At 38.7% G+C, this 22049-nt stretch overlaps 1 long non-coding RNA gene across 1 annotated transcript in view; it reads left to right on the forward strand.

Annotated features, from left to right (window-relative positions):
* LOC141490183 (uncharacterized) overlaps positions 1-22049 on the forward strand; it is a 275799-nt gene that overhangs the window by 25894 nt on the left and 227856 nt on the right. The gene's annotated exons all lie outside the window — the stretch shown is intronic.

Here is a 22049-nt window from a genome sequence, read left to right on the forward strand (position 1 = left end):
CCAATCCATGAGGTGACAGATCCATTCGAATATTCTTTATTCTTATTTCACATTTAATTTTTTAAATGCTTACTATGAGCAAAGCCCAGTGCTAAGAGCCAGAGATAGTCAACAAAAAACAAAATAATCCTAGTCCTCAAGGAACCTGAAAAGGAAACTCAGGGTGTGTGGGGGGGAACAGCACACTCTGGTAAGGAAATCAATAGATCAACTGTAATTTATGAGGTCCTTGCCAGCACTGGGCACTGTCCTAGGTGCTGGAGATGCAAACACAAAGAATGAGAATATTCTCTACCTTCAAACTTTACTTTCCAACAGGAGATGAGAGCAAGTGTATGTATAAAGAGAATGAATTTCTAAAAAATAAATACAAAAAATAGCAACAAAAACAATAGGGGGCAGCTAGGTGGCGTAGTGGATAAAGCACCGGCCAATCTGGTCTCAGACACTTAATAATGACCTAGCTGTGTGGCTTTGGGCAAGCCACTTAACCCTGTTTGCCTTGCAAAAAAAAAAAAAAAACCAAACATAAAAATACTCCCTAAAAATCAATAGGGAAGGTAGCATACCAACCTTTGGATGGGTAAGGAAGTAGCCAGGAAAGATTTCTTGTAGAAGGTGATGCTTCTGCTATGCATTCTAGAGAAGTGGAGGTGAGGAAGGAGCACATTCCTGGCATAAAGGACTGCCAGGACAAAGGCACAGGGTCTGAGAATGATTCCTTAATTACCTTGCTAGAGCTACTAGTACTATTCAAGTGAATTATTCTCCTGAACTGAAGAGGGATGAAGAAATTAGAAGAGTTATTCTTTATAAGAGGGAGAGACAAGTAACATTGTTGTTCAGGAAGTCTGGAAAAGCTTCCCAGAAAATGTGGATTCTGAGCTGAGCATTGAAGATGAGAATTCTGAGATCATAGCGATGAGACACTTCAGGTCTGGAGTGCAGCTTGGGAAATTATGTAGGGGTGGCAGAGTCCAGGGAATAAGAAACAATACAAAGTGGTGGAAAGATGGGAATTCATTCATTCATTTACTATCCATGTATTCAAATATCTTCTATAGAAGCATATGGCAACCTTGAAGTGCTGTGTGAGGTCATTCAGGAGGATAGGAGTTTGAATCCATCCTCAGATACAACACTTACTAGCTGTGTGACCTTGGGCAAATCACTTCACCCTGATTGCCTCACATCCAAAGTTATTTCCAGTCATCCTGATTCACATCTGGCTCCTGGACCCAGATGACTCTGGAGGAGAGAGTGTGACAGATGACATAGCATAGCCTCCCTTTACTCAAATCCAATTCACCTACTTATGTGTCACCTCCCTAATGTCATGGTCTTCTTCGAGAATGAAGGACAAACATTTTTATTATTATTATGTGAGGTCATTAGAAGGGAAAACTATTTCCAACTGGAGGCATTAGGGGAGGCTGCCTTGAGGAAGTGGCATTTTTGCTGGACCCTTAGGGTTGGAGGACAAACCAGTCAGAGGGCCTGTAAAGCAAAAGTATAGAAGCCTGATATCCCTCGATCTGTTCAAGGGGCAAACTGCCTTGTTTTTCCTGAACCCAATATATCTAGAAGGGATCCATATGAAATAAAGTTAGAAAAGAAGAGCAGTGCCATATTGTAAAGTGTTTTAAAAGTCAGATTTCCTAAAAATAGGCAAAGGGATGTTTCCTCAGTCTGGGAAATTTTTTTTTGCAATCACCTTTCATCCATGTAGGTGCACATCTTATCATCTTCAAGACTTGGTTAGTGGGAACTAGTTGACATGGTCAGAATGTATCAAAGATGAGACTTGAGTTCACATCTTCACATCTCTAAAGCCAACTTTCTATCCTGGGGGATATGAGTTTTTTACTTTCCTTTTCTAGGCTGTGGAAAACCATGGAAGTATTTTTATATAGTACCAGCATGAACTGAACTGTGCTTTATAAATATTCATCTGATAGAGGAGTGCAGGATGGACTGGGGATGAATTAGGAGACTGTTGAAGCAATCTGTGTGTGATGTGATGGGCAATTCCACTTTGACAGATTAGATGTTGGCAGTGAGAATGAAATACTGGTGACACACAGGAGAAATGTCATAAATGAAGAAGTGATGGAACTGATTGGCTATGGGGGGAGGAAGGCTAGAAAGTTAAAAGATGTCTATGATATTGCAAGCTTTGTGACCAGGAGGATGTTGGTGTCATAAAAAGGGACAGAATGTCTCAGACATGGATCATGGGATGTACAATCAGGGGAACTGGGAACACAGGTTTGGAGCTGGAAGGCATCTATAATGTCATTAAATCCAACCCTTTCATTTTACAGATGAGAAAACAGGCTCTGAGGCATTATATGACTTAAAAGACCATCTGAGATTCCCCTTCCAGTTTTGCCTCTGATTTTTCAATTCAACACCATGCCTCAGGGAAACTTCACCCTGAATCCATTGCTCCTTGGGTCCTTGTCATCCTGAAACAGCATACCTTTGTTAAATTTACCCTTTTTTCCCATTGGTGAGTTTCTCAAGGGGTCAACATTTTGAGAAGGAGTTCAGATTGACTATCCTTCATTCAATACTTGGCTTCACCTCTGATTTTCCACACTTTGGTACCATGCAAGAGCTACTTCAGAGCCTGAGGCCTCCTTGCCCTGGGCATCCATTGGTTCCTTCATCCTTCTCACCCTGAAACTTCCCTCTACTGTGCCAATCTCTCTCTTTGGTCAGTGGCTTCTGATGCTTCCATTTTGATCAGGGGCCCAGGTCAGTCATCTTCTGTTCCCTTCCCAGCATTGCTTCCCACTTTCTGGACTTCAGCATAATGCCTCCATTCAGGTATCTCCCCTGTCCTCTTTTCAGTTCCCTCTGTGTCTTGTCTTTTCCCATTAGAGTGTAAGCTCCTTGCTCTCCTGCATTTCTTTCCCCAGCACTTAGCACAGTGCCTGAGGCTTAGTAAATGCTTAATAAATTTTCATTGCCTTGTCTCCTCTTTCTATGCTAGCTGTGGCTACCCCTATAGGTTCCATGCCATAATACAAATTTGACTTTCAGCCAAGTCATTAATAAGAATGATAAATAGTAGCACAGAGTTAGGACAGATACCTGGGGCACATTATTAGAGACCTTCCTCCAAAATAATTGGTCTTAATGGGCATTCTTTGGGTGCAGTTGTTCAACTAGTTTTGAATCCATTTAACTGTACTATTTTAGTCTACGCCACATCTCTCCATCTCATTTACTAGGATAGCTTGAAAACCTGTAACAGGCTTTACTGAAATCTAAGTGTATTAATGCTATTAAAAAAGGAAATGAGATCTGTCTGCTCTTCCTTGTTCACAGTGAAGTGAAGCTGTTTCTGAGTAATCATTACTTCCCTTTCTGAATGTTCAAAATCTATTCTCTTTATATGTACTAAAACTTCATCAGGAATGTATTGCAAATTCATCAGTCTTTACAGACTCTATTCCCTTCCTTTGAATTTTTCACAGATCATTAACAGCAACTCAACTATTTTACTCAGTGATGCTATCCTTATTCTGGAATGGAGTTGGTCTGTATCTGGTGACTTGAACTCCTTATGTGTGTCTGGCTGCTCCCCTGGAATCTCTTCTTGATTTGGGTCTCTCTCATCTACAATTCATCATCATTATCCCAAATTTTCTGGCCAGAGAGCCTATCCAATTTTGAACTTCCTAGTGCCTTTAACATGAATTTTAAACCTTTTCTTTTTTAGGTTTTTGCAAGGCAAATGGGGTTAAGTGGCTTGCCCAAGGCCACACAGCTAGGGAATTATTAAGTGTCTGACACCGGATTTGAACCCAGGTACTCCTGACTCCAGGGCCAGTGCTCTATCCACTGTGTCACCTAGCTACCTCAGATTTTAAACCCTTTTGTTTGTTTTTCATTGTATTTATTACCAGCATCACCTCATCCCTCCTAGTAAGAAAATTCTTCTTCTAGGGCAAATTGGCACCTGCTCTGCAACATTACTCTTTGAACTTTAAGGTTCTCCTTCTGGTCACACCTTTATTTTAGTTATGTCCATCAATATCTTTCCTTTACTTCCACTGTTCCCTTTAACATATCTTCCTTTTATTTTTCAAATGAGAAATATTTTTATTCATGATTTCAGGAATTCATTCTTGTGAAATTGCCATTGATATTGGTTCAACTTGAAGAATTGTAGGTCATGACTTTGTATTGATTCTTTCTGTTCAAGACCTGGACTACCAAAGTAAAAGTCTATCAGAGTGTGTCCTTCTTCTCTTTGATGAATGCAAAACTGAGGTCATTCATTTCCCATGAGGTCCCCATCATTTCAACTTCAGGAACAAGATCTTCCTTGTTGGTTTGAACAAAGTCCAAAAAAACCAATTTCCTTTTTTATTCCCTCTGCCCTTTGGAGAACCAAATTAGCATATGTGGTGCTGCTTTGTAATAGTTTTCCACCTATCTCCATAATTATATCTTCTCTATTTCATCTCCTGGCTCCTCATCCTCCTTTTTTTTTAATGTGAGTGCTCATCCAGTGCTTCCTTCTCTTTTGTCTCAATGTTTTCCTTTAGTAATTTCAAGTATCCCCAGAGCTTTCGTCAGTGATTCCAAATGTATCTCTCTCCTTCTCAAACCTTCATTCATTTTTCCAGATGCTCTTTTTGTCCATCTATATCTTCTCATTAGCAGGTCATTATCATCATGTCCAAAAATATGATCTTCTATCCTAACCCGCCCTTCCTCCCACCCTCAATATTTCTGTTCCTGATAGATTGATTTAGTAAAGTTGGTCTCTCTGTACCACACCTAATACTTTCATCTCTCTCCTTGCTTTTAGATTAACTGAAATGTACCCCCACCTCCTCACCTTTGCCTCCTAGAAGCATTCTCTTCAAGACAGCCTAAGCACCAAGTCTTTGCGAATTCTTTCAACTCTTAGTGCTATCCTCTCAAACCATCTTGTGTTTTAACTATTTCATATTTATTTGGTCCATATTCAATCTATGAATTCCTAAATATATCATTGTTCTTTCTCATGTTAAAATGCAAGATTTTTGGAGGAGGGATTGTTTCATGGTATTTATATCCCAAGTGCCTAGCATATGCTAGATGCTAGATAAATATTTGTTTGAGGACCATGATCCTGCCTATCTCCTAGACTTGTTTCTTGAAGGCATCAATGACCTTTTCTTCTTTTCCATAAAAACATTCACTCTCTCCTTTGTACTTTTTTATCTTTTCCCCAAAATTTCTTCTCCCTATTTTCTGAACTTCCCTATTACTGTGGAGGGAGGGTATCACCATCTTTCCAGTAACTTGGACTCACAACCAAAGCATCATTCTTGTTCCATTCCCTCTCACCATCTTCATATGCATTTGTGCTAAGGCCTCTTGATTTTTTCCCTTTGTAATGTCATGTATGTATGTATGTATGTATGTATGTATGTATGTATATCTTTCTCTCTTCTGACACTAGCACCATCCTAATAGAGGGCCTTGCCTATCTACCACCTATACTATTGCCATAGACTTCTGGTGAGTTTCCTCCCTCAGGTCTCTCCCTACTTCAGTGCATCCTTCACCCAACTGCTAGATCAATCTTCCTAAAGAATAACTATGACCATGCTGCCTTTCTAGTCACTCAACTCCAGCACCTCTCCGTGGCCTCCAGAGTCACATGTAAGTCTTTCTCGTTGTTCTTCAATGCCCTTCACAACCGGACCCCCTCCTGCATTTCTAGTCCTCATACTTTACTTCTTACCCCCCCCACCTCCGCCCCCACTCCCCATAGCCCCTCTACTTTCTGATACAGTGATGGTGGCTTCATTGCTGTTTCTTGCTTAAGCCACTCCAACTCCAGATTCTGTATCTCCTCATTATTTATTTTCCAGTAAATATTGACTGACATACTTTCCCTCTTCAATTCTACCTTTTTTTTCCTGTCTTACCTAATTTCCCCTAAAGTTCCAGCAAAAATTCCCTCTTTAGTGAAAACTCTTTCTTGATTCCCTTAATGTTAATGCTTCCCCTCTATAATTGACCTTGTATATATCTTGTTTGCACATAATTGTTTTGTCTTGTCTCCCCCTTAAGACCATGAGATCAGGAGCTATTTTATTTTTTATTTTCTTTCTATCCCTAGAGGTTAGTACAGTGTCTGGCCTATAAGAGGTACCTAATACTTGTTTAATGATTGATTGATTATACAGTGTGGCACAGTTACTACTTATCTGTCTGTCTGCCTATCTATTTATCTATCTATCTATCTATCTATCTATCTATCTATCTATCTATCTGTCTGTCTGTCTATCTATCTATCCATCCATCTATCATCTCCCTTCTTCCGTTAGATTTCAAGAATCTTGAAAGCAGATTGAATAAATGGAGGAATGATTGAATGATAATGGATGAACAAATGATTGATTGATTGAATGAATGAAAAATCATTCTTGGGGGGTGATATTACTTGGACCCACAATTTCATAGAGAACTCCTACCAATACTGATTAGCAATATCCTGCAAATTAGTTTTAGAATGGAAAACCTAGGATATGGAGAGGTTAAGTAATAAACCAGTTTAACATAGTATATGAATAAGTGTTGGGACTGGAATGCAGTTTGTCCTGAGACAGTCTTTCCTTCTCCACTATGCTACAGTGCTGCTCAACTCACACATAGCAGCTGCTTAATAAATATATATTAAATTGAATTAAACCTAGAGACAATCCTGATAAAAAAACATGACCACTGATGTAGAGGCAGAATGGACCTCAGTCCTCAACTATCAAACTCTCTCACTTTATAGATGAGGAAACTGAGGTCACATAAGTTAAATGACTTTTCCAAGGTCATAATAGAAATAAATGGCAGAATTGTGATTTTTAGTCAAATTTAGTGGTTCAAAGTTCAGCTCTCAAAGTTCTAAGCTCTTTCCACTAAACCACAATGCCTACCTTAGAGTTCTGTTCACCTTATGGAGTTGCTATAATAGACTCTGTGAATATTTTGTGACTAGGTGCCTGTGGAGGACCTACCCCATCAGAGCAGCAAAAGATTATTTAAATAGCACGCAGTTCCAGGAGGGGGTCATTCTCTCTGCTGAAAGGGACATTAGGAATTTTGACACTGATTGCTAACTAGCTCAGTACCTGTGAAGTTGTAGCTTTTCTTTGTGAGAAATCCACAAGAAGAAATGCTGTCCACATTCCCCCAGGAAGAAAAACAGATTATACACATTAAGTCATTCTCGTATTGCTTCTTAAGCAGCTTGGCACTCCCAGCAGAGAGACTGGGAATGAAAAGTGTATGGAAATGAGATATCAAGAAATATTTCATAGAGATGAAGGTGCCTGCTTCTTGCTGAATCTCCAGCCTTGAGTATCATGAATGGAGGAGGGGGAATGCTTCATCTCCAATACTTCATCTGGAGTATTAGGTTAAATTCTTGATATGAGCTTATAGTTTTTCATTTTCTTTTATTTTCACTCTTCTCTCCTTTCCCTTCTCCTTCCCTGCCTTTTCCTCTCTTTTCTCCCTTTCTGTTCCTTTTTTTCTCCTTTCTTCCCTGTCACTTTTCCTTTCCATCTACCCTCCTTCCTTCTCTTTTTTCCTCCCTCCCCTCCTTTATTCATCCCTTTATCTCTCCCTCCTTTCCACTGATTCTTTCTCCTTTCCCTGCTCCATCCTTCTCTCTCTCTCTCTATCTTTCCTTTTGTTTATCCTTTTTGTCCCTCACTCCCTCCTGCCCTTTCTATTAATGAATTTTTTTCATTTTTATAACAGTCATTTCTAGGTACATTTTTTACCCCTATTACCAGGTAACTCTTTCCATAAGTTATTGTTATTGTTGCTGTTGTTATTTAGGTGTTTTTTAGTCTTTGTGACTCCATTTGAGTCTTTCTAGACAAAGATACTAAAATATTTATCATTTCCTTCTTCAGTTCATTTTACAGATGAGGCAAAAAAGGTTAAGTGTCTTGCACTCACACAGCTTGTAAGTGTCTGAAGTCAGATTTGAGCTCAGAGAAGTGAGTCCTCCTAACTCCAGGTCTAATACTCATTCCACTGTGCCACCCACCTGCCCAATTAATGGGATATAGCCAGGAATGAAAAAGTATGCACCTTTCTTTATCTATAGTCTCCCATTTCTTCAGTGAAAGAAAGGAAGTACATTTTTTTCATCTCTTCTATCTACAGAGCCAAATTTGGTCATTACCATCACAGAACGTTTATCTTTATTTTGTCATTCTTTCTCTTTCTTAGTTCTCATTTTACTTTGCATAAATCCCTACATATCTTTTCAAGTTTTTTTATAGCATAAAAGGAAGTATCTTCATCTATTAGAAAATTTTAAGCCATTTCCACTTGATAAGCATCTGCTTTGTTTTCAGTTCTGTATTACAAGAAAATGTCAGCTATGAATATTCTAGCATAAATAGGATCTTTTTTAATACTTGGCCTTCTTAGGAATTACATCTAAAGATACCACATTTAAGAGAAACATTGACCAGAATTATGAGGCGTCTAGAACTATGTCATGCAAAGAATGGTTTAGGAGACTAGTTATTATTTAGGCAGAAAAAGAGGAAAACTTTCATGTGGTAGAGGTATCAGATTAGTTCTACATAAATCCAGAGGTCAGAACTGGGACCACTGGAAGATGTTTTATAAGAAAAAATATTCTTTTTAAAAAAGGGATGGAATAGCTTTTTCTGTAGTAAGATCTCCATCTCTGGATATGTTTTAAGATTAATCAATATGCATTAATTAATTACCTACTAAAAGGCCATATATCATGAATGCTTTAGGGGAGATTTTTTTTATTATATATATATATATATATATATATATATATATATATATATATTATAACTACCTACAATGGTAGTTTCAACTAATCACTTTTTATAATACTTTGGGGTTTTTTTTAAAGATTTTATTTATTTTGAGTTTTACAATTTTTCCTCTGATCTTACTTCCCTCCCCCAACAGAAGGCAATTTTTTAGTCTTTACATTGTTTCCATGGTATACATTGATCCAAATTGAGTGTGATGAGAGAGAAATCATATCCTTAAGGAAGAAAAACAAAGTACAAGAGATAGCAAGATCAGACAATAAGATATCAATTTTTTTTCTAAATTAAAGGTAATAGTCCTTGGTCGTTCAAACTCCACAGTTCTTTCTCTGGATACAGATGGTATTCTCCATTGCAGACAGCCCCAAAATGTCCCTGATTGTTGCACTGATGGAATGAGCAAGTCCATCAAGGTTGATCATCGCCCCCATGTTGCTGTTAGGGTGTAAAGTGTTTTTCTTGTTCTGCTCATCTCACTCAGCATCAGTTCATGCAAATCCCTCCAGGCTTCCCCTGAATTCCCATCCCTCCTGGTTTCTAATAGAACAATAGCGTTCTATGACATACATATACCACAGTTTGCTAAGCCATTCCCCAATTGAAGGACATTTATTTGATTTCCAATTCTTTGCCACCACAAACAGGGCTGCTGTGAATATTTTTGTACAAGTGATGTTTTTACTCTTTTTCATCATCTCTTCAGGGTATAGACCCAGTAATGCTATTGCTGGATCAAAGGGTATACACATTTTTGTTGCCCTTTGCATAGTTCCAAATTTCTCTCCAGAAAGGTTAGATGAGTTCATAGTTCCACCAACAATGTAATAGTGTCCCAGATTTACTACAACCCTTCCAACAATACAATGATCATTATCCTTTCTGGTCATATTGGCCAAAGACTTTGAGTTTTATAATTTTTCTCCCTCCCTCCCTTACCTTCTCCCTCCCCCCCAACAGAAAGCAATCTGATATAGGCTTTACATTTGCAATCATGCTAGACATAGATCAAAATTGAATGTGTTGTGAGAAAAGAATCAAATCTAAAAGAAAGAAAATATTAGAGATAAAATGACATAATACTTAAGACAACTTTTAAAAATTGAAGATAAAAAGCTTTAGTCTTCATTTAAGCTCCATAGTTCTTTCTCTAAATATGGATGTTATTTTCCATCACAAGTCTTTTAAAATTGACCCTGATCATTGTATTGCTAGAGTGAGCAAGTCCATCATGGCTGGCCATCGCCCCATGTTGTTGTGAGTATGTAAATTGATCTTCTTGTTCTCCTTACTTCATCCAAGTCTTTCCAGGATTTTTCGAAATCCTGTCTCTCATTGATTTCTTATAGAACAATAGTGGTTCCATCACATACACATATTACAATTTGTTCAGTCATTCCCCAACTGGTGGTCATCCCATCAATTTCTAGTTCTTTGCCACTACAAAAAAAACTGCTATGAATATTTTTGGACATATGAAATTTTTACTCTTTTTGATGAATTTCTTCATGATCTAGTAGTGACATTGCTGGATCAAAGGATCTGTATGGTTTTATTGCCTTTTGAGCATAATTCCAAATTACTCTCCAGAAAGTTCGGATCAGTTCACAACTCTACCAACAATGCATTAGTGTCCCAGATTTCCCACATCCCTCCAACACTGATCATGGCCAATCTGAGAGGTATGAGGTAGTACCTCAGAGATGCTTTTAATTTACATTTCTTTAATCAATAATAATTTAGAGTAATTTGTCATATGACTATAGATAGCTTTGATTTCTTTGTCAGAGATTTAGGGGAAATTCTTGCATCAAGTAGTACATCATTTCGGATCTTGAGTATCCCTATTGTGGTTTCTATCCATTAATGTCAATTGTCAAAATTCATCAAGAGACAAACACATTTCAGAGAAATTAATTCATGCCTAGAGAGTATAAGTTGTTGACAGGAGGCATGGAAATCAAAGAATATGTAGGGCAGGTAAGAAGAAAGACTTGAACGTATGGAATGTTGAGGAAAGCCAAATCAAACCAAAAGTAACAAATCACTTATTAACAGTTTGCAGTGCTCAGTGCATATTCACATGAAGTGTTTTATTTGTATTTGCTTATACCATCCACTATTCTTTTTGCTCCTTATGCCAGCTGAAATGGCTCAAACATTAATTGTACCAATTCTATATTTGCAAACAGGAATATTTTGCAACTCAATAGTTCCTTCAGTTCTATAATCATTATCATTCTTCCCTGGTATCATCATCAGAATCCAGGATATTCCTCATTAGTGACCGACAGACCTCTACTTACTTATTGCACAAACAAACTACTGAATAGATTTTTCTTTCTCTTTACATAATTGGATGAATGGTTTTGTGATGGTTTAATTGGCATGTGGGAACAATATGTGGTTCATTTCTTATAACCTTGGTAAATGCTTGCCAACTTCACTTTGCTTTCTGCCAATTTGGAGATTATGTTCTGTTACATTGATTCCTAAACTTGTACATTTTTCTTGCATCAGGACTCATGATTTGAATAGATAAATAGAGTTATTTCAGAGCACATATCTTTGTAAAGCATGCATAAATGGGCTTGGTTTGAAGGTTTGTATTTTATCCTGTCCACATAATCCCATTTTAATGGAGTTTTCCTATAAAGCATGTACTAAATTGGACTGATACTAAATTGGACTGAGGGAAATCTAGGAAAAACTCTAAAGTAGTTAAGGTTTCATTAGTCTTCCTTAAATAAATATTTATCTACTATTATTATCATTTTTTAAAATTTATTTTTTATTCTAATTTTGTACAAGTGTTTTTTTACATTAATAAAATATTCTTGTTTACAAGTAAACAAAATACCCCTCCTCCCCCCATGAATATAGATAGACTTGCTTGGGCGAAAAAAGTAAAGGGAAGAGAAAAAAAATTACAATAGAAAAAAATAATAGTAATAATTGTAGGTATGGACAGGTGGCCCAATGGATAAGGCACCAGCCCTGGAGCCACAAGCACCCGAGTCCATATCCAGCCTCGTAAACCCAACAATCACCCAGCCATGTGACATGTAAGCCACCTGATCCCCACTGCCCTGCAAAAACCAAAAAAAAAAAAAAGACCCAAAATAAAATAAAATAGTAATAATAGTAGGGGTGGCTGGGTGGCAGACAGAGCATTGGCCCTTGAGCAAGGAGCACCTGGGTCCAAATCCGACCCCAGACACCCAAAGATCACCCCACTATGTGGCCCCAGGAAGGCCATCCAGCCCCACTTGCCCTGCACCCTTCCCCAAATAATAATAACAAAAAATGTGCTTGAGTCTTTGTTCCAACACCAACAACTCTGTCATAGGTGGATCTCATTCTTTATGAGAAGTCCATCACAAAAGTTATTTCCATATTTTTCCACCATTGCCATTGCTGATCGCAACTCCCTCCTTTCTTATTTCTCCACTACCATGTACTTTATTTTCTCTCTCCTTTCACTCTGACTCTGCTGTAGGGTCACTGAGTGGCACAGCAGACAGATCCCTGGTCCTGGGGCCAAGAAGCCCTGAGCCTCCATACCACCCCTTAGGCCCAGAATCCACCTGGCCCTGTGGTCCTGGGCAGGCTTTCCAATCCCAGCCCCTTGCAAGAAGTAAGAAAGAAAATGTGTTATATCTGGCCACTCTCCCCCCATGGTCCATCCTCTCCTCCTTTATTCACATCCCCACCCCTTGCCCCTGCTCCCCGCTCCTTTCTACTCCAGATGTCTATACCCCATTGAGTAAATGTGCTGTTTCCTCTCCTAGCCATCACTGATGAGAGCAAAGGTTCCTCATTCCCCCTTGCCTCCCCACTTCCATATCATTACAATAGCTCATTGTAATAAAAAAAAAATCTTATGTGAAATATCTTGGACTATTCCCCCCCCCCTTTTTCTTTCTCCCATTCCATTTCCCTTTTTTTCTATTGACTCCATTTTTACACTATATTTTATCTTCAAATTCAGCTTTCTCCTGTGCTTGAACTATAAAAGCTCTCTCTACCTGCTCTATTAACTGAGAAAGTTCATATGAGTATTATCAGTGTCATTTTTCTATGCAGGAATACATGCAGTTCAGCCTCATTAAGTCCCTCATATTTTCCTCCTCTCCTCCAATCTCCATGCTTCACCTGAGTCCTGTATCTAAAGATCAAACATTCTGTTCAGCTCTGGCCATTCCAAAAGGAACATTTGAAATTCCCCTGGTTCATTGAAAGTCCATCTTTTTCCCTGGAAGAGGACATTCAGCCTTGCTGGGTAGTTCATTCTTGGCTACATTCTAAGCTCTTTTGCCTTCTGGTATATTGTATTCCAAGCCCTACGAGCTTCCAATGTAGCTGCTGCTAAGTCCTGTGTGATCCTGACTGCAGCTCCACGATATTTGAACTGCATCCTTCTGGCTGCTTGTAATATTTTCTCTTTGACTTGGGAGTTCTGGAACTTGGCTATAATATTCCTAGGAGTTGGTTTTTTGGGATCTCTTTCTCTGGGGGATCGGTGGATTCTCTCCATTTCTATTTTGTCCTCTGCTTCTAGAATATCAGGGCAATTTTCCTGTAGTAATTCTTTGAAAATGATGTCAAGGCTCTTTTCCTGATCATGACTTTCAGGTATTCCAATAATTTTTAAATTATTTTTCCTAACTCTGTTTTCCATATCAGTTGTTTTTTCAATGAGATATTTCACATTTTCTTCTAATTTTTCATTTTTTTGGTTTTGAAGTATTGATTCCTGATTTCTGGTAAATTCATCAATCTCCCTGAATTCTATTCTTTGTCTGAAGGATTTGTTCTCCTCAGAAAGTTTTCTTATCTCTTTTTCCATCTGGCCAATTTTGCTTTTTAAAGCATTCTTCTCCTCTATAACTTTTTGAACTGTTTTATCCATTTGACCTAAGCTGGTTTTTAGCATGCTATTTTCTTCAGCATTTTTTTGGATTTCCTTGACTAAGCTGCTGACTTCATTTTCATGTTTTTCCTGCATCTCTCTCCTTTCTTTTCCCAGTTTTTCTTCCAACTCCCTCATTTGATTTTCAAAGTCTTTTTTGAGCTCTGTCATAGCCTGAGCCCAATTTCTGTTTTTCTTAGAGTCTTTAGATGCAGGAGCTTGTGCTTCCTCATCTTCAGACTGAGTATTTTGATCCTTCTTGGGCTCATTTGCAAAATATTTCTCAATAGTCTTCCTTTTGTTTCTTTGCTTGCTCATTTTCCCAGCCTAGGCCTGGTTTAGGGTGCTTCCTGAGCTTTTGGGGCACTCCCACAAGGGTCTCAGTGTGTGAGGTTCTGTCCTCCCTCCTGGTCTGTGAATGAACATAAGCGACCCCCTCTGCCACAGGGCCGAGGTGGGGGGGCCCTGCTGTTCTATGGGGGGGCCTAGACTGTGATCAGGATCTGAATGTGGTCAGAGCCCCAGAGTCCTGTTCCAGCGGCAGAGGACAGAGCTCTGCAGTCTCTCTTCACTCCCCTCCCTCAGCTCAATGGGCTCATGCCCTGGGGGCTCCTGCTTACTGGCTCTGCCTGCTTCTGTTTCCTGGATCAGGGCTGGGGAAAGACCATGCTGCTTGCTGTGTGCCCAGAGGGCTGGGCTCCATGTGCTCACTCTGGCAGAGGTCCCCCGCTGTTCCCCCACTTTGTGCCCGGTGCTCCTTGGGGTGCAGCTCAGGAGACTCCTCCACTGCTGTGAGCTTGTGAGCCGTGGCTCCCAGTGCCCTGGGGCTGCCTCCGGGAGGCTGAAGCTCTTTGGCTCTGGCGGGCTACCCCTCTGGCAGGCCACCTCTCTGATCCCAGGGAGCAGAGCCTTTCTGCTCTTTGCCAGGTTACCTTGAGTAGGAGAACTGCCTCACTGGGTCCCTTTGTGGGTTCTGTCTCTCGAAAGTTTAGTTAGAATCCTTAGCTGATGAATTTTATCAGAGAGCTCCTAAGACTCGATCCCTTCTTGTCGCCATCTTGGCTCTATCTACTATTATTAATAATGCATTTTCTTGGCAACTAATTGATAAAACACTTTTGGAATTTTCAGCTATGGATCACCTCAGCTCATTTCAGATGCTTGAATACAATAAGTCTATTTCAAAATGAAAACAAAGAGAAGATAATACTATCACCTTGTAATTCTTAAGAACTTCAATTTTCAAAATACTTTCATATGTATTTGTTTCATAATACTTCTCTAATTTCCCTTTGTCCCAGGCAGTCCAAGGCATATTTTCCTTGGCAGATAATAAATGTAGGCATAAGAAGTAATACAATGGTAGTTGTGTGACATTGTCAAAAAAAGACAGGCCAATGAACTGGCAAGAGTGAAAATAGAGGATGGACAGCATGAGTTTTCTACTGGGATCTATGATTCAGTCAATAAAAAAGTCATTTATTAAATACCTGCTATGTGATAGGCAATGTACTTGATGCTGTGGGTACAAATGCAAAAACATGAAACAATGCCCAGTCTCAAGTTTCCATTCTTTTTGAGGAGACACTATATACATACAAAATGAATACAGAGGAGTTAAAGACAAGGGAGTCAAGGAAGTAAGGCACTAGTAGTTGGAAAGATGAGGTAAGTTTTCAGGTGGCTCTTGAATTGTATCCAGGATGAATAGAGGAATTCTTTGAGATGGAGATGAAGAGGGAATGAATTCCAAGCATGGAGGAGGGTCAATGTAAAGAAAAGGAAGATGGGAGATAGAGTGTGAAGAATGACAAAAAAAGTTTAGTTAGCTAAATTGTCTACTGTAAGGCAACCAGACCATGGGACAGATCATCTGTGGGATATTTATGAGAGGGTAGAGCTAAGAAATGACTGGACTAAGAAGACATGAATGACTTGTCTTCTCATCAAGAAGATCAAAGGTATATTGAAGAATCAAAGAAACCAAATAAGGAAATTGTGTTTGTGTGACTCATCCAAAGTCACAAAAAAGATAAGGGTGAGAAATGGAATTCAAATTTTCTGACTTGGCATAATATATAATGCATAGTGATTTCCTGATAGGTAACTCAGTAGAAGAGTGCTGGTCCTACAGTCAGAAAAATGTTAATTAAAATCTGAACTCAGACCCTTATTAACTGGGTGTGACCTGGTTAAATCATTTAATCTGCTTGCCTTAGTTCTCTCATCTGTAAAATGGGAACAGTAATAGAACCAACCTCCTCCATGAGGATCACATGAGATAATAACATAAAATATGTAAAACAGTGACTGTCACCTAGTAAGCAGTATATCAGTATATCAGTATTAGTTTATCTATTGAGTCATTTATTTATCTCCTACTACTACTTCTACTTCTACTGCTGCTGCTGCTGCTACTACTACTACTGCTACTACTACTACTGGAGTTGCTACTGCTACTACTACCAATAATAATACTTAAATATTTCAGCACTTGCGCTTTCACTTGTGTGGGTATTTGTGATCCTGAAGATGAATGGCTTTGTACAAAAATTTCAACCTTCCTGGTGACCTCTTTCTGGGTTTAGCTTAGCTTTTAATGACAGACAGATTGTCCATTGTGCTTATACTCAGTCTTTCCATTTTATTATGATCTGGCACAGCTGTTTATGTTTGGTCTGGCTTTTGAGATTGTACAATCAGTCTGAAAATATGCCTTGAACTCTTTTTAGTTGATGGTTTAGGATCAATTAGATAGCTAACTAGCTAGGTAGTCAGAAAGAAAGAATGGGATGTCTCTTAAGGTTTGGTGGTGGGGGGGAACCCTGTAAAAGGTGCTTACTCTGTTCTACTGTGCTAAGTGCAGGGATGCAAATATGAGCAAACAGGACAGTCCTGGACCTCAAGAGTCTTCCGCTCTAACAGAGGAAAGATAACTCACAAAGGGAGGTGAAATGGGAGAGGACCAGGATGCTGGCAAGGAGGAGGAGAAATCCAGAGAGCAAGTCACATCAAAGCTAATGTGAACATGGCTGAGGTTACCCATGAAATTATTTCCCTGAGGAATTCACCAAGTTGGTCAGCCAGCTTCAGGGCACATCAGACCTCTCAGGGCTGAATCAGGATTCACTAAAGCTAATTGGATGAAGTGAGGTAAAAATCAAAGGGCTAAGAAAGGTCCTCTTCTCTGGATAGAAAGTGTAGGGAAGGGACGGCTAGGTGGCGTAGTGGATAAAGCACTGGCCCTGGAGTCAGGAGTACCTGGGTTCAAATCCGATCTCAGACACTTAATAATTACCTAGCTGTGTGGTCTTGGGCAAGCCACTTAACCCTGTTTGCCTTGCAAAAAAAAAAAAAACCTAAAAAAAAAAGAAAGTGTAGGGAGCTTATTTCTAGTAAGTCAGTCAAGAAGCATTCTCTGAAAGGAAACCCTCAATTATTTCCACAATTTTTTTTAATGATAGGACTTTTAACTTTGAGCCAAGTTTTCACTTGAACCTTGAGCAAATCCTTCCAAGCCCCTAGGCCTCAGTATCCTCAACTATAAAATTCATGGAGTTGACCAGATGAGATCTCTTCTACTTCCAATTTCAAATATATGATATTGTGAGCCCACAATCTGGAAACCTGCAGAGAAAAAGCCTTGGAAATGCTGCCGCTGTCTGTAAGCAAATGATCCTAAGCCACTGAAGACTTTGTTGTGCCCCCACTGTTGCTTGGGTTTTTTTTTTCAGTAAACCACAAAGTTAACAGTTTGGAGGCCTCATCTCTAAAGGAATCATTTAAGTAGCTCTAGTGGTTAAATTTCAAACCTATCTCTGTTCTGCAGGTATAAAATTTCTAGGAAATATTGTAACCACAGGAGAAACTCTATCCCTTTGAGGGATAAAAATGAAAGAAATATGAGGGAAAATGGTAATAGCTCCATTTTTTCAGTCCCCCCATTACAGTTCTCAATTGATTTGGTTTTAGAATATTTAAACAAACAAACAAAAATAAATAAAATAAACCATTGGTACAGAATATTACATATGTTGTATTCCATTTTTGGTGACCTACGCTTTTATTTCCTTGTTCTTTTAAAAGATTTGTTATATCATATTTAGTACTATCAACTAAAAATTGTAATTCAGGTAATGATTATGTATTTGTTATTATGATGAATAACTCATAGATTTAGGATCATAGATTTAGAATTAAATGGGATTTGGGGGGCTATAGATTCAAGACCAATCCTCATTTTACATATAAGGAAACTGAGACCAGAGAAATTAAATGCCCTGACAAATGTTCTCCAGTTCCTAAGTTTTCGAGGCAGGATTTGGCCTGAGGTTTTACTGACTTGGGGGGCAGCTTGGTGACACAATAGAGTACCAGATCTTGAATCTGGAAGACTCATCTTCCTGAGTTCAGATCTGACCTCAGACACTAATTGTGTGACCCTAGGTAAGTTACTTACCTGTTTTCCTCAGTTCCGCACTTGTAAAAGATAAATTGGAGAAGGAAATGACAAACCACTTCTAGTATCTCTGCCACAACAACCCCAAACAGGATCACAAGGAGTTGAATACAACCAAACAACAATTTATTGACTCTTAGTCCAGTATAACGTGATAACTTTATTGCTATTCAGTTTTTTTCAACCAATTTTTTTACATTTGAGGCACAAATGGGACCACAAACAACTGATCCTGCACAATTCTAGTATCCTAGATTTCAAACACAGAAGGGCTCATGGGATAGTTACCTCATGGGGGTGGCTAGGTGGCGCAGTGGATAAAGCACTGACCCTGGAGTCAGGGGTACCTGGGTTCAAATCTGGTCTCAGACACTTAATAATTACCTAGCTGTGTGGCCTTGGGCAAGCCACTTAACCCCATTTGCCTTGCAAGAAAAACCTAAAAAAAAAAAAGGTGATAGTTACCTCATGCTACAAGAAAGGAAATTGAAAGGGAGTGATAGTTGAAATTGTGGCCTCCTGACTCCTCTCCCAAGACTCCATCCAAGACATAGCAGTCTGTTAGACTGTAAGATCCTTGAGGTTAGATTCCATGTTTGTCTACTTCGCTGTATTGTCTCATACAATCTAGCATGGAGGAGGACACCAAGTAGTCACTTTTATTGGATGAGTAAACAAAACTTGAGCATGAAATTCTAGCCCAGAAGGGAAATCTTCAGATCATGTTGATCTGTCAATAGAAAGACCTTAATTTAGAAAGTCTAAAGCCATCCACTGCATCCTGAACCATTAACATTACATAACTCTGGAAGAGAGGAGACTGACAACTTTAACAGCTCTGCCTCACCTAAATCCAGTTCACATGCAAGTCAAGACATCATTGGGATGTCTTTGATCCTCTTTGAGACTGAAGGACAAATACCAATAAATCATTCATTGAGTGATTCTTATGCTTCCAAGTCTTTGCCAGTTTATGAGAATCTGGAAAAAAACTTGGAGTAAGGAAGAAATTATCTCCAGACTAGAGTAAAACCAAGTCAATTAGTTTTTAGGCCTTGTGCTAGCAGAACTGTGATAACATTTATGTTGCCCACCAAGAGAGAGCCTGAGTAGTATGACCAATGAACATCACATCAATAAACACAAGATTTCTGAAAGCTACAGTTCTTGTCATTTAACTCCTCACCTATTTGGGGTCTTCAGAATTTGGGTCACTGACGCTTACTTTGGAATCAGGAAGACCTGGGTCCACATCTTGTACATGATCCCAGGTTAAGTCATTTAACTTCTTTGTGGCCTTAGTTTAATCATCTGCAAAATGAGTTGTTTGCACTAAATGATCTCTGTGGTTCTAGCCAATTCTTTATCAGTGATCTTTTCACTTTAGGTTCAGATCAGAGAATATGGGATTTGGAGGTAAAATGGAACTTGGAGACCAACTAATCCAACTCCCTCATTATAAAGAGAAAGAAAAAGAGATCTCATTCCCTTTAACTTTCAATTTTATTATCTACAAAAATCATCCTCTAAGGTATTTTGCATTGTCTTATGTGCTATATACTGGAAATAGAGGTTTCTGGTAGCCCATATACCTTTGAATGCACTTTCTTATAAGGTAGTACATGCCCCATAATTGGGTTTAAACAGAACTTTTATCTGTCAAGGATCCTATGGATGAGATTCATGCAATAGTCTCCTGCAATAGACTAAGGGGTCTGAGGAAGAGGGAGAGTTTCAAAGTCTTATTAGATGACAAAAGGGTAAGCAATGAAGCCAAACCACAGAACATCTCTTGGGGCCATTGTTGACCACAGAGTCCTGAGTTTGAAGCATGGACCAGTTTAGTCAATTGCATGTGCCTGTGTGTGTGTGTGTGTGTGTGTGTGTGTGTATGTGTGTGTTTATTTCTTTAATATAGGAAACTCTCTCTACTTTGTACACTAATATCTCTGCTCCAAGTCTTACATTTCTGAAGCATTAAGAGGTTAACTTAGCAGCTGCCCTTGAACTTACATGTGTCACTGGCTTCTTGACTTTGAGATCTCTTTTCACTATGTTGATACCATATTACCTCTCATCTGGTAAAATAATAGTAATATCTCTCACTTAGGTACTTCTTTACATTTATAAAATATTTTATCTGTTTTTCTCTCTAAAAGTGTGTGTGTGTGTGTGTGTGTGTGTGTGTGTGTGTGTAAACCCCCCTTTCCCATAGGTCAAACTGAAAGAAATTTGGTTAGGAAAGGAAGTTCTTGCCATGATTAGCTTTGTGGCATGCATAAATAGTAGCAGCATTCACATATGGTAGTGCCTCCTGGGAGATACATGTGCAAACACAAGTGATATTGTGATGTTAGTACTATTTATGTGTTACTGATCAACAACTTTAGACATAATTTAGCTAAAAGCAATATATATCTACCCTTGCCTAGTTGGTTCTATCATAAACAAAGCCACCTTCCACAAATCTCACAAAACTTAATATGTGAATTTATTCCTTAAGTCATTACCAAAATGGTGACCATATTTTCTAACTGACTATGGTTAATGTTTCCTTATAATACATAGAATAATGGCTTTTGGAGGTTGCAAATGTGCTGACTCTAGAAGGACCAGATTCCTGTGTGGCTAATTAACCAGAGAAGAGGAAGGCACATCCAATCAGCAGCTAATTATCTTTATTCTCCTGGGACACTGATGAATTCTCAGTGAAATAGAAGCTTTGCAGCCCTGAATTGATTGCCTCAGGACTTGTCTTAAGCTGTGAGCCCAGTATTAAAATCAGAGAGAGGTAAAATAGGAACTGGCTCCAAATGTTGCATTCCTTTACATTTCTTTCTCTTCTTTTCTTTGACATCATTATCTCTACCTCCTACCCCTCCAACTCTATAAATCTCTCATTTCCTTACACTTTCATGATACTTGCCAACTCCTTCCTTAATTTTCCCCTTTAAAGTAGGTGCCTCTTGACCCAATTTAACCACTAATTTAATAAAGAGGAAAAAAAAAAGAAAGGAAAGTATCAATAATGAACAAATGACTAGAAAGTTGGAGTCCCTGGAAAGGACCATAAAGCCATCTAAACCAGTCTTCTTATTTTACAAGTCAAGAGAGAGTCCTAAACAAATCAGGTCACATGATCAAAGTCACTGAGATGGTATTTGAACTCAAAGTTATCAAACTTTTATCTGGTTATAGGAGTAGGCTGAATGCCAAGGGAGATGGTGCAGATGATCATTTGCTGGAACCAAGAGATTAACTAATACTATACCACATATATTTAGAAGTACAAAGAAAGTTCTCAGACCTTTGATGAATGTTAAGTGGTAGAGACACACAGGGTCTGGAGTATTGGAAAGAGAGTCAGGAAGAACAACCCTCAATGATGATTACTTCGGGAAGTCAGGTAATACAATGATAAGAATGTTGGAGTTGGAGTCAGAAGAAAAAAGACCTGAGTTTAACACCTTCTTAATACACTTCATAGCTGTTTGGCAAGTCATTTAACTTCTTTCTGATTGATTTTCCTCATCTATCAAATGGGAATTATATATAATAACTTCTACCTCCCAGAGTTATAAGGATCAAATGATACAATGTTTGTAAAGTTTAAGGGGTATATAAACATTATCTATTATTTTTTTATTGCTGTTATTACCTCATCATCACCATGACCACCATGACCACCACCACCACCACATCATCATCATCATCATCATCATCATCATCATCATCATCATCATCATCGTTATCACATTCATTCTATTTCAGACAGAATGGTTTGAAGATACAATTACAAAAGCTTACATAGGCCCTTAAAGAGCTTACAATCCAT

This window comes from Macrotis lagotis, chromosome 5, assembly GCF_037893015.1.
Source record: "Macrotis lagotis isolate mMagLag1 chromosome 5, bilby.v1.9.chrom.fasta, whole genome shotgun sequence".
NCBI lineage: Eukaryota > Metazoa > Chordata > Mammalia > Peramelemorphia > Peramelidae > Macrotis > Macrotis lagotis.